This window comes from Dermacentor andersoni, chromosome 4 (assembly GCF_023375885.2).
Source record: "Dermacentor andersoni chromosome 4, qqDerAnde1_hic_scaffold, whole genome shotgun sequence".
NCBI lineage: Eukaryota > Metazoa > Arthropoda > Arachnida > Ixodida > Ixodidae > Dermacentor > Dermacentor andersoni.
Window position 1 is genome coordinate 19,192,557 of NC_092817.1, and position 14,566 is coordinate 19,207,122.

Below are 14,566 nucleotides of genomic sequence, written 5' to 3' on the forward strand. Positions count from 1 at the left end.
GAGATCGCAGTAATGATGCCAGGCCATCTTGAATAACGATGATGCAGATGATGATTACAAGGGACAATGCAGGAAAGGTGCCCTGCAGAGAGCGGCTCGATTAGTGACACCACCGAACCTTTACTAGTGAGAAGGCGTCACGACGTCGTGCACGAACACAGCCATGAAGTTTTGTAGATGAACTCCCGGACATGACATAAAGGGCGCTTGCACCAAGATTGCTTAGATGTGGGCAATATTGTGCAATATCGTTTTCGTCCATGCGGGAGAGGAAGAGGATTGGTATCCTGACATTTCTCCGTAAAAGCGAGCCATCGTCCCTCGTTATGTTCTGAACGTTCCGCAATCGCAAGCGGGCTATCGTGCCAGTGTAGGAAAGGAAGTCTTCGCGCAACAGCGAAAACTTGTACGATTTGCACGATTCCTTCCTGCCGCGGATACCCACAGTGAACTGTTCAGTGCAGCGGGACATTGCGTTTCGCAGCTCTTCCCTACGAAATTCCTCTTATTGCGTCGCGTCCGCCTTACTAATGTCGTATATGCCAGCAGATGCGCCAACTCGGATGTTTTGTCCCTTCGTTATATCCAATAGCGATAAAGCAATGTTGTAAAAAATAAATATACGGGTTTAGGCATCTCGGCAGCTTTCTTCCTGCAAGAAAAAAAAAAAGAAACGAAATCAAACCGCCAACAACAATCGCAATCTAAAGCCACCATGACTTTGCGCAAGGCGACGTCTGTCAGAGGGTGGAGCGCAAGCTCTGCAACCATTGTCGCCGCACAATCGTTTCGCGAGCATTACCGCCAAGGCAAAAATGCGTCTCCAGCCGCTTTCATTTTCCACCGAACAAAAAGCTCAAGAGTTTGCCCAAACGAATATCGTGCCTGCATGGTATACTGTACATACCCGCTTGCAGCGCAAATCAAATCAAACCAAGGGCGAAATACGGGGAATAAATGTCAGATGTCGTGAGGCATTGAACTGCAGTATCACGGAGGGGAGTGGTTGGGTTGGGCAGAAGGAGAGTTGCCTATCTCTACCTTTGCAAAAGAGAGAGAGAAAGAGAGAGAAAAAGCACGTTTGCTTATAACAGCACTTCAGACAAGTCATCGATGCGTAAAATGAGTGTTCCGCCTCCTCAAATCGCACCGGCTGCCCTCAGCTCACACCTCCGAGTGCGCTCCGCTCTGTTTGTCTTTTTTTATTTCTTATTTTATTTTTTTTTCTATCTACGCGCCAAAGACTTCGAGGCCATTCCATTTGCCCTTTCTGTCCTTTATTCTCGTTCCATCGCCATCGCTAATCGGACCGCCGTGGCTGCCTGCGCAACGTTCTGGGCGGCCTCTTTATTCCCACTCCTCCCCTCGCGTCGCACTCATGGTAGAGACAAATTGGCGCGTGTGAATGCGACTTGTTTTCATTGAACGTATCTCTCCCTTACTTCGTCCAGCTCTCTTTTTCAGCCAGGTTTCTTTCTTACTTTATTTATTTTATTTCTCTCAGGCTCAAACCTTCTACTCATCCTTATGAAGAGTCAGTTACGTAGAAGGCGATCGGTAATGCACAATAGATGACACCCGCTCTCGAAATGAATGCACCGTGAGGTCCCCCCCCCGCCCCCCAGTACAAAAAAATAAAAAAATAAGAAGATGTGGTGAAATAGAAGAAAGACTGGGCTGAAAGTGATAAAGCAAGCGTATCGGCGACCGCGTATGTATGCATAGGCGCAGCCGTGGGTGCCCGTACCGCGAAAGAGAAAGTAAAAAAAGAAGAAATAAATGAAAAGAAAAGAAAAATAACCGCAATAGAAACGTCGCGGGACGCAAGAGTGTAATTCGTGGATAACAAGCAGGACGATTGCGATCCATCTTCGTGAAATACGCCTCGCTGGCTTCACGACCGATCCCCGCCTGCTTCACCTTTTTTTTTTCTTGCTCCCCCCCCTCTTATTCGACTTTCCCTTGCCTTCCTAGCATTTCCCCCGAAATGCTCCCCATCTTCACTCAGCAGCTCGGACGCACCGTGCGCTCACAGAACGCTCGGTGAATCCAGAAGCCCGCCGTTTCTTTCTTTCTCGTGTTTCCTTGTGGTCGGCTTTCTTCATTGTCGCACACACACTCCATGTGCATTCCAGCGCATATGTGCATGCAATACCGTGGCTCCGAGATCGCAACGGCGACAATATTCCGGCCTGTTGCTCTTTTCGGTTCCTCTTTTCTGCGCAGTGTGAGGTATGCAGAAAACGGCGAAGAATAGTGAAGGGGAGGAGCAGGCCAAAGAAGAAACACAAGAAAGGGAGGAGGATAGCAGGTAGGTTGTAGCATTCGGAATGGCGTCCCCGCAATTCCCGGCTTATCAGACATGATTACGTAGGAGTCGATCGAGGCTTTACGTAAGGTGGCCTGTTCCCTTATTAGTCGTCTATAGAAGCAGCGGCGATGGCACAAGGAATGCGTAAAATCAAGGCACGTGCTGCATGTTGGCGCCGCAGAATCGCATAAATGAAAACCCTTATTGCAGTTCCAGTGAAAGCCACTTCGCATTACTCCAAAACAATGTAAGAAAGCACGCCCTAAAATTACGTCAGCGGTAAATACATATATTCAGGTGCCCTTTTGAGGCAGTATTTCGACCTATTCACAAGGCACGTGGAGTGGCCTACGTACCAACGTCATTGCAGGCAGAGCTCCGATTTCAAGCTTCTGTTCAAATTACACATTTTCCTGTATTTCTCGCTTCTTGGCTTTTAAATAATGCGGAGATTCGTCATTACACCGTGAGCTAAGGTATCTGCCTCATCTTTTTTTTTTTCTACCTAACGTTGGGCTGCTTAGCGATTCTCTTAACGAATAACACGTAAAGGTAGACGCGCAGCATGCAGTGTACTTGTAAAGGAGAGGCAAAAAGGGACAGCAACCTTTGCAAAAACATTTTGGATCGTGCAACTCGTCATTTTTTTTCAAATAGATGCTTGGCATTTTCTTATTTATTTATTTTTTTTTTTCTTAGGAAGCCTGCCTCTATTTTTCTCCATAGTGCTTCGTCAAAATTCACAGAGCCTCCCCTGCCGCCCTGTGCATTCACCTCCTGATCTCATCAGTCGGGAACCTTCACCCGCATGAGGCAAAGTCTGTGTTCAAGTTACACATATTCCTGTATTTCTGGCTTCTTTGCTTTTAAATAGCCGAGATCCGTCGCTACATCAAAAGCTAAGGTTTCTGCCTCATCTTTTTTTTTTCTACCTAACGTTCGGCTGCTCAGCGATTCTCCTAAAGAATAACACGTAAAGGTAGACGCACATCACGCAGTCTACTTGTAAAGAAGGGGCAAAAGGGCACAGCAACCTTTGTAAAAACATTTTGGACCGTGCAACTCGCCATTTATTCAAATACATGCTTGGCAGTTTCTTCTTGTTCTTGTTCTTCTTCTTCTTCTTCTTCTTCTTCTTCTTCTTCTTCTTATTATTATTATTATTATTATTATTATTATTATTATTATTAAGCTTTTGCTTAGGGAGCCTGCCTCTATTTCTCTCCATAGTGCTTCGTCGAAATTCACAAAGCCGTCTGCCGCCCTGCGCATTCGTCTCCTGATCTAATCACTCGGTAACCTTCAACCGCATGGGGCTGTGACTCCACGGCAGCCCTAGAATGCGTTCTAGCTTCAATATGCTCTAGATGTCATGACCGAGTTGTTTAAAAAACCAGACAAGCTCACCATTTCCTTATTGAAAAGGACAGTGAAGTAATCTTTCAGCGCATTCTAGGTCACCGCGGCGTCATCGATAACGGCCATGCGGGAGAAATCGCCCTTTCTGCTAATGACGGTGGGCGGTGGTATTTCCATACCACTCTCAAGAACAAACACTTCAAGTAGTCTACGCTGACTAACTCAGGAGCTTGGTCTACCGCAGTTACGATCAAATAAATTCACAAAACTGCGTTTGCAATCCTCGATTGGTTATTGCAGCTTCGTCTGCCGTCAAGCCTGTTGTCAACGTTCTCACATCGCAAAGGACGAAGACGTGATGGAACAGGATAGCTACATACAACAGGCAGGGGCCGAACTTCAAGTTAGCGTTTAATTCGAAACGCCGGCTATTTTGTGATACAATACACAAATCAGCACACCAAAGGATTGCACGATCCAATCACATTCACGAGACAGCTAGATGAACCTTGCGACTCGATAAGATCAAGTTCCTTCGGGCATCTCCTGTGCCGCACTTGCCATGGAGTGTGAGCGCGGGGTTAACTGCTTCGCGTTCGCATGTCGGACAGCCCTGTTGGAGAAATATGTGAACGATATCGAACCACCAAACATACCTAATCTGTAACTGTTTCCAGTTCTGCGAACAGAGACGAGCATTCTTTTCTGCGCTTGGTATCACAGGCAGTCGTCTGCTCTTTGAGTGCAGAGAGGCTCCCGGCTCATTTAACTGCGTAAGTTAGCAAATAAGAGCATGCATCAAGAAAAACCTTTTATGCTAGAATTGTTCGTAAAATAAAATTTAAGATAATTCTAACGCTGGAGTTATTATTAGCGAAGGCAGCCGGCTAATGACAAAAATCAATTATTATTACGTGAAAATATGTGAATTCTGTTCGTGTTAACCTCCATACATATTCCTTTACTGATATTTCTCTGTGTGACCTTTACTCTCCACCAAAGCTACACTCGGGGCGTCAAAATATGAGTTTTAGGTCTGGCTTTCGGAATAATGTTCAGTTTTTTCATCAAATCCGCGTCTGTCTTGCTGTAATTTGCCTATTCACGGCCGAGTGTTGGTTTTCACCACAGGCACTACAGGTAACTAGACCACTTCAAGCATTCGGTACGTCAACGCGTCTGTAGTAATTGTAACTCAGTCAAACGAAGATGAGACATCTCACTCAGAGTTTTTGTAGAAGTGAAACTGAAGAGGAGAGGAATGATTGTCGGTTTTCTAAAATCGCCTTGGCGTTCCCTGGGCATACTGAAAAAGAAAAAGAGAAAGAAAGAAAGAAAGTAAAAGAGGGCGTTGAGAGGGAGCAAGAGAGAAGATCAAACAGGGCACGAAAAAGTGGTGGCGAGGGGCTTCACCCTAGGGCCCACGATTTTTAAAGTGAGACGGCATAGAAAAAGGAAATGGTTCATTAGATAAACGATGGGGAAGGCGGGTCTCGTGAGAACGCCCTTCTCTTTCTTCCCCGGCAGGACAAGGTGTGAAGAGAAACGGCCGCCTAGAGGGCGTCGCAGTCGGTCGGGGTGCGTGGCGCGCTCTGGCGGCTTTCTTTTTCAAAGCGACGCACGTGCACGCGCCACCGAACTCGGCCGCCGTTCGGGGCGCACAGAAATTTGTCACCTACGGTGCCGCCCGGTCGTTAATCATCGGCGAACGGTCCTTGACGAGAGAGCAAACGAATTGTGCACCGCGGTTGTAAAAATGCTCTCTCAACCACCCCGACACCCTCCCCTCTCCAGCTATAGCTCTGACTCTGACCTTCTCCCTCTTGCTCGATCCCCTCCGCCATCTTCTTCCTTTTCTTTTTTTTTCTTTCCATATTGCCCTCCGAGAGCTTGCTGGTCCCAATTCGTCGTTCTCGCCATTTCGCCGCGTCAGCGCGTCCTCTCTGCATCCAATGCCTTTCGTTTCGACAGTGATTGCCCACTCAGGTCAGGTTTGCAGCAGCTTTACGACGATCGTTTTAAAACACACTTGGAGAAAATCATCAACCAGTATACCCGTTTTCCACTCTCGTGTAATTCAATGCGCGACAGGAATTAACATTTGCGTATAAGCGTGATTTAAGGATGTTTTTTGTTGTTGTTGTTGTTATTATTACACCAAAGGGTATGGATTTCACTCCTGTTAGCGTCCGTAAACTAGTTATAGTGCGGAGAAATTTCCGGCAGCACGATGTCGATGTCCCGCTTCGATGTCTATGATTAAATCGGGGAGGAATAACGCAGTGCGCATGTGTCAATGACCCCGCTCTACAGGGTTGCTCTGCGCTGTCCCAGCTAGAGCTCGCCTAAATTTCATTTAAACCCGCGCAACGTCCAAAACACTCAACCACGAAGCTAAGCCTAGACCGGTTCGTTCACTTTCGTATAAAGCCTCGTCTTATACAACACGCAGACGCAAACAAAACGAGAAAGAAGAGAGAGAGAGAGAGAGAGAAGAAAAACAATATATGCGCGGCGCACACGATTTACAATTGCGACGTACGCCCTGGTGTCTGGACGGCGCAGCACACCACCTGGGTGGGCGAAACAATTCATTGGGCAACGGCCACGGGAGAGAACACGTGGGGAAGCCTTGGCGTGTCGAATCGGATTGTGCGACGCCGCTTTTTACACCGCCGCCTCCTCCATCCAATGCGGCTCTTTCGTCTGGAGCATTGGTCTCGCAGTTTTCCTTTCTTTAGAAGAGTTTCGGCTACCGCTTACATGATATATATATATATATATATATTATATTATTGTGTGTGTATGTGTGTGTGTTTATTGTATGCTTTTATCTTCGCAGTGCGAGTACACTCACACACATGTCAGCCGCAGTTTACTAATAAAACCACTTGACATCACATAAGCTAACGAAGCTATTTTAGTCATGCTGAGGGCTAATTCTGTTCCATAGGTAAGCTATGGCCTTAGTGAAACATTTCTCGCTTACAGAGCGCGTTCAGGTTGGCGTAGCACGCTTACATTTTGGTCCTCCAACAATATAAAAACAAACAAGCGCGATATTACGATATTTCTTTGCCTTCTATAGTTTCGTAAAAAGTAAATTCCATATTGCGTTATTGAGATCTTTGAAAGAATCATTTCTGCTGTCTCTTGAACCTAAATGCGAAGAGCATCATGGATCATGTACTAGTTCCTTTCTACAAGTTGCTATAATTTGAAATTAATTCTTAACGCTCCGAGGACGTGATATTCTGGTGCTGGGAGCAACTGGTGAGTTCAATTGCAGGCCGCGACGGCAGATAGTTGCGGGGAACACAGGTTACCATGCTCTGCGACTTGAATACACATAGGCGAAACCTCTGCGGTCATAACTTACTCGCTATGCCTCTGCTATACGGTGTCTATCATAGAATGAATGAATGAATGAATGAATGAATGAATGAATGAATGAATGAATGAATGAATGAATGAATGAATGAATGAATGAATGAATGAATGGTTATCGTACGTAGGAAGCACAAAAATTGTGAAACAAGTTCTTATGAAAGAACCACAACAATCCACGGATGTAAGTAAATTCTCTCCTACACGAGGGTATATGATCAAGAAAAATATTTGCGTAAGAATATTTATTACACATCGTTCCGCAAAAAAACAAGTTAGCTTTCGAAAGATCCGTGGAACTATGTCGATACCATTTGCCATGACGAAAAATTTTGGCGTAATTTAACCACTCGAGATTGCAAAAAAAAAAAAAGCATGAAAGCATTGCTCTTGATTTTATGAGCGAGCTCTAACGTGAAGCAGCGTAAATAGAGGGCTTAAGTATTAATAATTGTGGACCAGTACGTGTTGCGAAATAACCTGCAGCATGTGTGCCACTTCCTACGAACTGTAGGTCACTGGGCTGTTTACGCCCACAGACTCAAAGTATTGTGCAACAAAGTTTATATATAAGTACCTTGACTCGAAGACAGATTAGAGCGTATTTTTGTAAACGTATTTTTTGAAATGTGATCTTTGTAAATAATGTAAATGTGACCCATTGTATTTGTGTATCCTAATAGATCATTGTTTCCATATGTTGACTTACTGCTGCCATGTGAGGGCCTTCAGTCACATTCAAGCTGTATGTCGCAGGTTTTCGCCTGGAGGACTCCCAACAAGTTTTGTTGGAAATAAAACATTTGATTTGATTTGGTTTGATATGTCTATCGCCGCACTCAGAGACCAATTTCGAAAACCGTGGTCTAGGCTACCTATGTGGAATAACTCGTGGTTATTAGAGGTAATTATTGCGCGATTAATTGACGCAATCTCAGATAGCAATATTTCTTAAGGCTACGATCGATCTAAAACGCTTGAGAACCTAAAAAAAAACGAATTTTTCTCTTTTTTTAAAGCTGCAAGTGTACCTAACTTTCATTCTGCTAATTAGATGGTATATAAAAGCATATATGTGACAAGTTGCCAATAAAACAAAATGATATGGCATCATTATTCGTTATGTTTTTCAGTAAGCAGGAGAGGAGGTGAGCGAAAAGAGAAGGAAAGGCAGGGAGGTCAGCGAGAGGGTAGACCGGCTGGCTGCCTTGTGCACGCGGGCAAGGCCGGTTTGGAGAGCGCGTCTTGCGCCAAACGCGAGGCGCGTGCTCCAGACCGGTTGTGGCTCGGGTAAGGTAAAATAAATGGAAGGTTCCAGTTGAGACGATTTAAAATAAGACAGAAATTAAGAGGAAAGAAAATCTGCGCATAATTGTGATGAAATGCGCGACTGCTCTCAAAAGCTGTCACTTCGTCCACATGTGCTCAAGAAGCGCGACAACACATTCAACACCTTCTATGCAGAGGATGGTATGAACCACGTGGTCTGGAACACTAACATTCTGTCTTCCAACACAAAGGCGCGATTCACCAGTGTGCCGAATCCCGAGGCCTGGCGTAACATTCGTAAATGTTCATTCATCCCTCATCTGAATGGCCGTCGGTCCATGCTTGCGAGAACTGCGCGTCACCTTTTCAGAGCACTTTCGCTACAGTGTGGCTAGAAAAAGAAAGCTGTCGCGAAGCAGCCAAACTGATGTTATGAAGGGCGAGATAACTATTCTCACTCTCACAATACGACACTGCGACACTATACATGCCTTTTCTGCATTCGCTGCGATGTAGATAACATGCTGTTGCGATATGTTAACCGTGGAACATACCACGGGTTGTTTTAGTTTTTGTTTATGTGCAACATATTTCGAAGTAATCGCCTTCGGCGTGCGGCTCACTGTAACTTAGGCTGGTTTAATAAAATAGGCAGACGTTATTGGCTTGACACAAGACGACGCGCAGTTAACTAATAACAAGCTTATGTATATAAATTGTAAATAATTAATTTAATGTACATGTCGCAATTGCGGAGTTGAATCCGCACAGTGCTTATGCCTTTTCACTAGGAGTACCCCACTCCCTCACCATCTGCGGACTAGCTTCCGGTTTGAGATAATTGTGGCCAATATTGCGCTTGTGAACACGTCATGATAACCATCTGTTCGAGATATGCGCTCCCGCAGCGACAGACAGTTTTATTATGTGATTAAATCGTGTAAACGCCGGTGGCTATTAGATACTAGCTGGATACGTGATTGTTGAAATTGGCATACTCGCGCAATGTTACTAAAATCTGTGGGATTTGAACTTCTTCGCAGTTAAGATCAAAAGATGGCACAATATCTCTCCATATGCTTTCGCGAACGCATGCGTGCAAGCGTGTGTGAGTGCTCGCTCGCTGAGTCGTCAGCTACAGCAAGTAGGTATCCACATACTTGGGTGTTTCAGCGAACACTTTCGAAATTTTAGAGGTTGCTTGTGGCACATAGCACAATTCAAGTTGATGAGCTGGTCTATACTCGAAGAAGCGGACATTACTTGCACATGAAGTTGAAATGCATAATATACTAATTTACAAAATATATATAATTGTTTTTAATTAATTACCTTTTGGCTCATATTGCAATTTACAAATTTTATCCGTGCAGTTGTCAAGACGGATCAACTCGGAACGAATCCTCAGGACGACAACAGTTTCGAGATATTAATTCCCGAACTTTGCGGACAAATGCATTGGCGTTCCAGTTACTTTCTTAACAAAGCGTCGATTTATGCACACACGTAACTGGCACATGTAACTGACACAGGTAACAGTGGCACATACCCAGTGACCCGAGTTGTTGCATACTCGGCAAAACAGCATCAGCCAGTATAGCCAATAGCCAGCACGCTCAAGGCTGGGGGAGAGGCAAAAAGAAAAATCGCTTTAGAGGGCTCGAATTTTTACGTGACGCAGAAAAAGCATACAGCGACGGAGGCGTCTACACCACTCACCACAAAAGGTTCCCTGGCCTGAACATGTCGCCCTGCAAGCGCGCGAGCAAATAGTTTCCTTCCGTCGAGGCACCTCGCTGTCGAAACTACGCCCAGCGGCGCTCACATCCTGGCAGTTTGTTTTACCAAATCCGTTCTGCCGAAATTCATAAGGCACGTAGGTGAAGATTCATGAAAGAAAACATTCGGCGCTTGGCCCTTTTTGCATATCCGTGCTATATAGGTGCTCCGAGGTCGATGGCCGATTTTTATTTCATGAAAATTTGCTTACACGGCAGCTGGCAAGCTGCATAGGTGCCATTTGTACCGTATCATGGATTGCGATAACCCCTTCATGACGCACGTCGTCTATGTAGGTAACTTGCCTGACCGTTCGAGCACGTGTTTGTACTGCAATTGCGCTGCCATTTCTCCATCCGTGGCAGTTGCAGCGACTGCTGTTCTTGATGGTAATGATTATGACTATGCTGATGATGATTACGGTGATCATCAGCTACGAAAAGTACCACTTCGGGTGATAGACAAAAAATCAGGCCGCATAGGGAAACAAGGAATCGACAAGTAATAAAAAGAAGAAAATGACGCCAGTAAAGGAACAATCGTGAAGTCAGACAACTCGGTCTACTCTCAGAGTTGTTAAAAGAAGAAAAAAAGGCAACCGCTTCACTAAATCATTCGTTCGTAACGCCCACGTACTCCACATCTCAAACCTTCTATCTTTTTTTTTTCATCGGTATTGCGATTCGAGGGTTTCTCCTGTCGCAATTGCTGCATCTTTTGATGCAAAAGAGATTTAAATAGGAATCTTACCTGCACTGATCTGAGATTGCTGAGGGAAGCATAGCAGGCGGTAATTTATGCACTATTCAGATATAATTGAGCAAATGCCGGAGTCCCGCTACTGACGCAACGGATAAACTTAGACAGTGTCAATGAAAATTGGCATGGGTGCTTTTAATATGTGCTTCTCCTGTCTTTTCCCATATAAGTGCCGGCTTCTTAAGAAAAAAAAAAGCGAGGGCAGGGGACAGGACGCTGACTCTTCTCTTCAGACAACGAAGCACTGAAGGAAAAAAAAAAACGCAATGTCAGCTCTTTTCAAACTTCGCGCTGTCCAAACAGTGCAATTGAATTACACTGTCTGAAGGAGAACATTTTTTTCGACCTTGCTTGCCCTGCTTCGGCTGCCGCTGCGCTTTGCAATGTGCTTGCCATGCCACCTTATTAGGTTATCGCTCGTAGCCCGACATGTCAGCCAGTCACGCTTATAGTTGTTATGCTTGAAGAATAATTTCACAATCATCGCGCCGGCGTTTACCTCTCACTTTTGTACCAATAGAAGAAAAATAAAGTCTGCAGAACCAGTTCTATAGGGGCACCAGAGAACAACGCTGAATATATTTAGACTATAGTGCACTTTCAAAACTATTTTCATTGAGTTTCTGAAAGGCGATTGATAAAAGCGAAGAAAGATCAGCACTAAGCTTTTTCTCTTCTCTGTTGTTGTTGTTGTTGTTATTATTATTATTATTATTATTATTATTATTATTATTATTATTATTCATTGGCACGGTCCTACAAGCCAACTAAGGCTTAGACCGGCCTGCTTGTGTTGTTTTGTATATTGTGTGGCAATAATAATAATAATAATAATAATAATAATAATAATAATAATAATAATAATAATAATAATTATTATTATTATTATTATTATTATTATTATTATTATTATTATTATTATTATTATTATTCGGATTTCGCGTCGTAACCTCATCTCTCGTGCCTGGGTGGAGCGTCACGAATTTGAGAATATATTCTTTCCTTCAAATTTGCATGGTTTTGACGTATAAAGAGTTCTCGAAGGTTGCTGGCTTAAGTCTAGCTTCGGTTCCGTTCGAACGCAATGTGTCATCATCATCATCATCATCATCATCAGCAGCAGCAGCAGCAGCAGCAGCGTGGTTAAGCCCACTGCAGGGCAAAGGCCTCTCCCATACTTCTCCAACTACCCCGGTCGTGTACTAATTGTGGCCATGTTGTCCCTGCAAACGTCTTAATGTCATCCGCCCACCTAACTTTCTGCCGCCCCCTACTACGCTTCCCTTCCCTTGGAATCCAGTCCGTAACCCTTAATGAGCATCGGTTATCTTCCCTCCTCATTACATGTCCTGCCCATGCCCATTTCTTTTTCTTGATTTCAACTAAGATGTCATTAACTCGCGTTTGTTCCCTCACCCAATTTGCTCTTTTCTTATCCCTTAACGTTACACCCATCATTCTTCTTTCCATAGCTCGTTGCGTCGTTCTCAATTTAAGTAGAACCCTTTTCGTAAGCCTCCAGGATTCCGCCCCGTACGTGAGTACTGGTAAGACACAGCTGTTATACACTTTTCTCTTGAGGGATAATGGCAACCTGCTGTTCATGATGTGAGAATGCCTGCCAAACGCACCCCAGCCCGGTCTTATTCTTCTGATTATTTCCGTCTCATGATCCGAATCCGCATTCACTACCTGTCATAAGTAAATGTATTCCCTTACCACTTCCAGTGCCTCGCTACTTATCGTAAACTGCTGTTCTCTTCCGAGACTGTTACACATTACTTTAGTTTTCTGCAGATTCATTTTTATACCCACCCTTCGGCTTTGCCTCTCCAGGTCAGTGAGCATGCATTGCAGTTGGTCCCCTGAGTTACTAAGCAAGGCAATATCATCAGCGAAGCGCAAGTTAGTAAGGTATTCTTCATTAACTCTTATCCCCAATTCTTCCCAATCCAGGTCTCTGAATACCTCCTGTAAACACGCTGTGAATAGCATTGGAGAGATCGTATCTCCCTGCCTGACGCCTTTCTTTATTGGAATTTTGTTGCTTTCTTTATGGAGGACTACGGTGGCTGTGGAGCCGCTATAGATATCTTTCATTATTTTTACATGCAGCTCGTCTACCCCCTGATTCCGTAATACCTCCATGACAGCTGAGGTTTCGGCTGAATCAAACGCTTTCTCGTAATCAATGAAAGCTATATATAAGGGTTGGTTATATTCCGCACGTTTCTCTATCACCTGATTGATAGTGTGAATATGGTCTATTGTTGAGTAGCCTTTACGGAATCCTGCCTGGTCCTTTGGTTGACAGAAGTCTAAGGTGTTCCTGATTCTATTTGCAGTTACCTTAGTAAATAGTTTGTGGGCAACTGACAGTAAGCTGATGGGTCTATAATTTTTCAAGTCTTTGGCGTCCCCTTTCTTATGGATTAGGATTATGTTAGCGTTCTTCCAAGATTCCGGTACGTTCGAGGTCATCAGGCATCGTGTATATAGGGTGGCCAGTCTTTCTAGGACAATGTTCCCACCACCCTTCAACAAATCTGCTGTTACCTGATCCTCCCCAGCTGCCTTCCCCCTTTGCATAGCTCCCAAGGCTTTCTTTACTTCTTCCCACGTTACTTGTGGGATTTCAAGTTCCTCTAGACTATTCTCTCTTCCATTATCATCGTCGGTGCCACTGCTACTGTATAAATCTCTATAGTATAAATCTCTATAGAATCTCTATACACTTTGCTATGTGGTGAACGTGGTCTAATTTATGGATCCGAGATCCACACTCGAAAACAGTTGCACCCTTTTGGGTGTATATTTGTCACACAACAATAACCAACTGTTTTTCCCGCATTTGCTTTCTTTAACGCTGCGAGCCCGGTACTTCCAAGTCTGGAACGGCATCCGCGTTATCAACATGACAGAGCATTCTCGACAGGAAAGTAAAGAGGGCAGTTTTTCAAGAAAGGAAACGCAAGCAAGACAGATGACGATTATTGTTGAGTGGCAAATATACACTCCAAAGGGTGCAATTGTTTTTAGAGTGCAGGTGCGATGTAATTCTCATGCATTTCTGTCGCATTTACCGCTAAGTTGCCACAGATTTTTTTTTTATTTTGTACTGTTTTATTCCCTGCGCGTTTCTGCCAGAGAAAGCATCCCGGCAGTTCCAACAAGTCCATCCACAACAAACAGACAATCGTAAATGCAGAGACCCAGTGTTCACAAAGGTAAAAGTAAAATGAAATAAGCGCGATAACGCCATTGAGTGATTTAAGGAGATGAAAAAAAGACTACGCACGGCGGCTGAAGGAGGCAAGCCTGTTGGCTACGCCTCATTTTCTCGCATCGTTCGGGCGGAACATCACCTTTGCTTTTATTTCCCCCTCCGCCTTTCTTTTTTTTTTTTTTTTTTTTTGATAGCACGCTTGAACGCGTCTACTTTGGGAACTCTGTCGGGGGGGGGGGGGGGGGGTTGCCTTCCCAGATCCTTCTCGGTTAGATCCTTCTCGGTTCCTTGTTTGCTCTCTCGCACCGGGGTTCAACGGGTTTATTGTGACGATTGAATTGGGCGCGTTGTTGGGGCCGCTGGCTCATTTTCAGGAGCGTGTTTGTTATTGGCTAGAAAGAAGTCTCTGCAGTATATGTGTGAGGTGCCAGGGAGAAGGGTGTTTAAGGGGTTGAAATTGCGTTGTTGTATTATAG

The 14,566-nt window shown here is 44.5% G+C and overlaps 1 long non-coding RNA gene across 1 annotated transcript in view; it reads left to right on the forward strand.

Annotated features, from left to right (window-relative positions):
• The window catches only part of LOC140217311 (uncharacterized), a 198,295-nt gene that overhangs the window by 16,409 nt on the left and 167,320 nt on the right, over nucleotides 1-14,566 (forward strand). Inside the window, exon 2 of the long non-coding RNA XR_011893801.1 lies at nucleotides 2,227-2,311. This is a non-coding gene — a long non-coding RNA (uncharacterized lncRNA). The remainder of the gene's footprint in view (nucleotides 1-2,226; nucleotides 2,312-14,566) is intronic.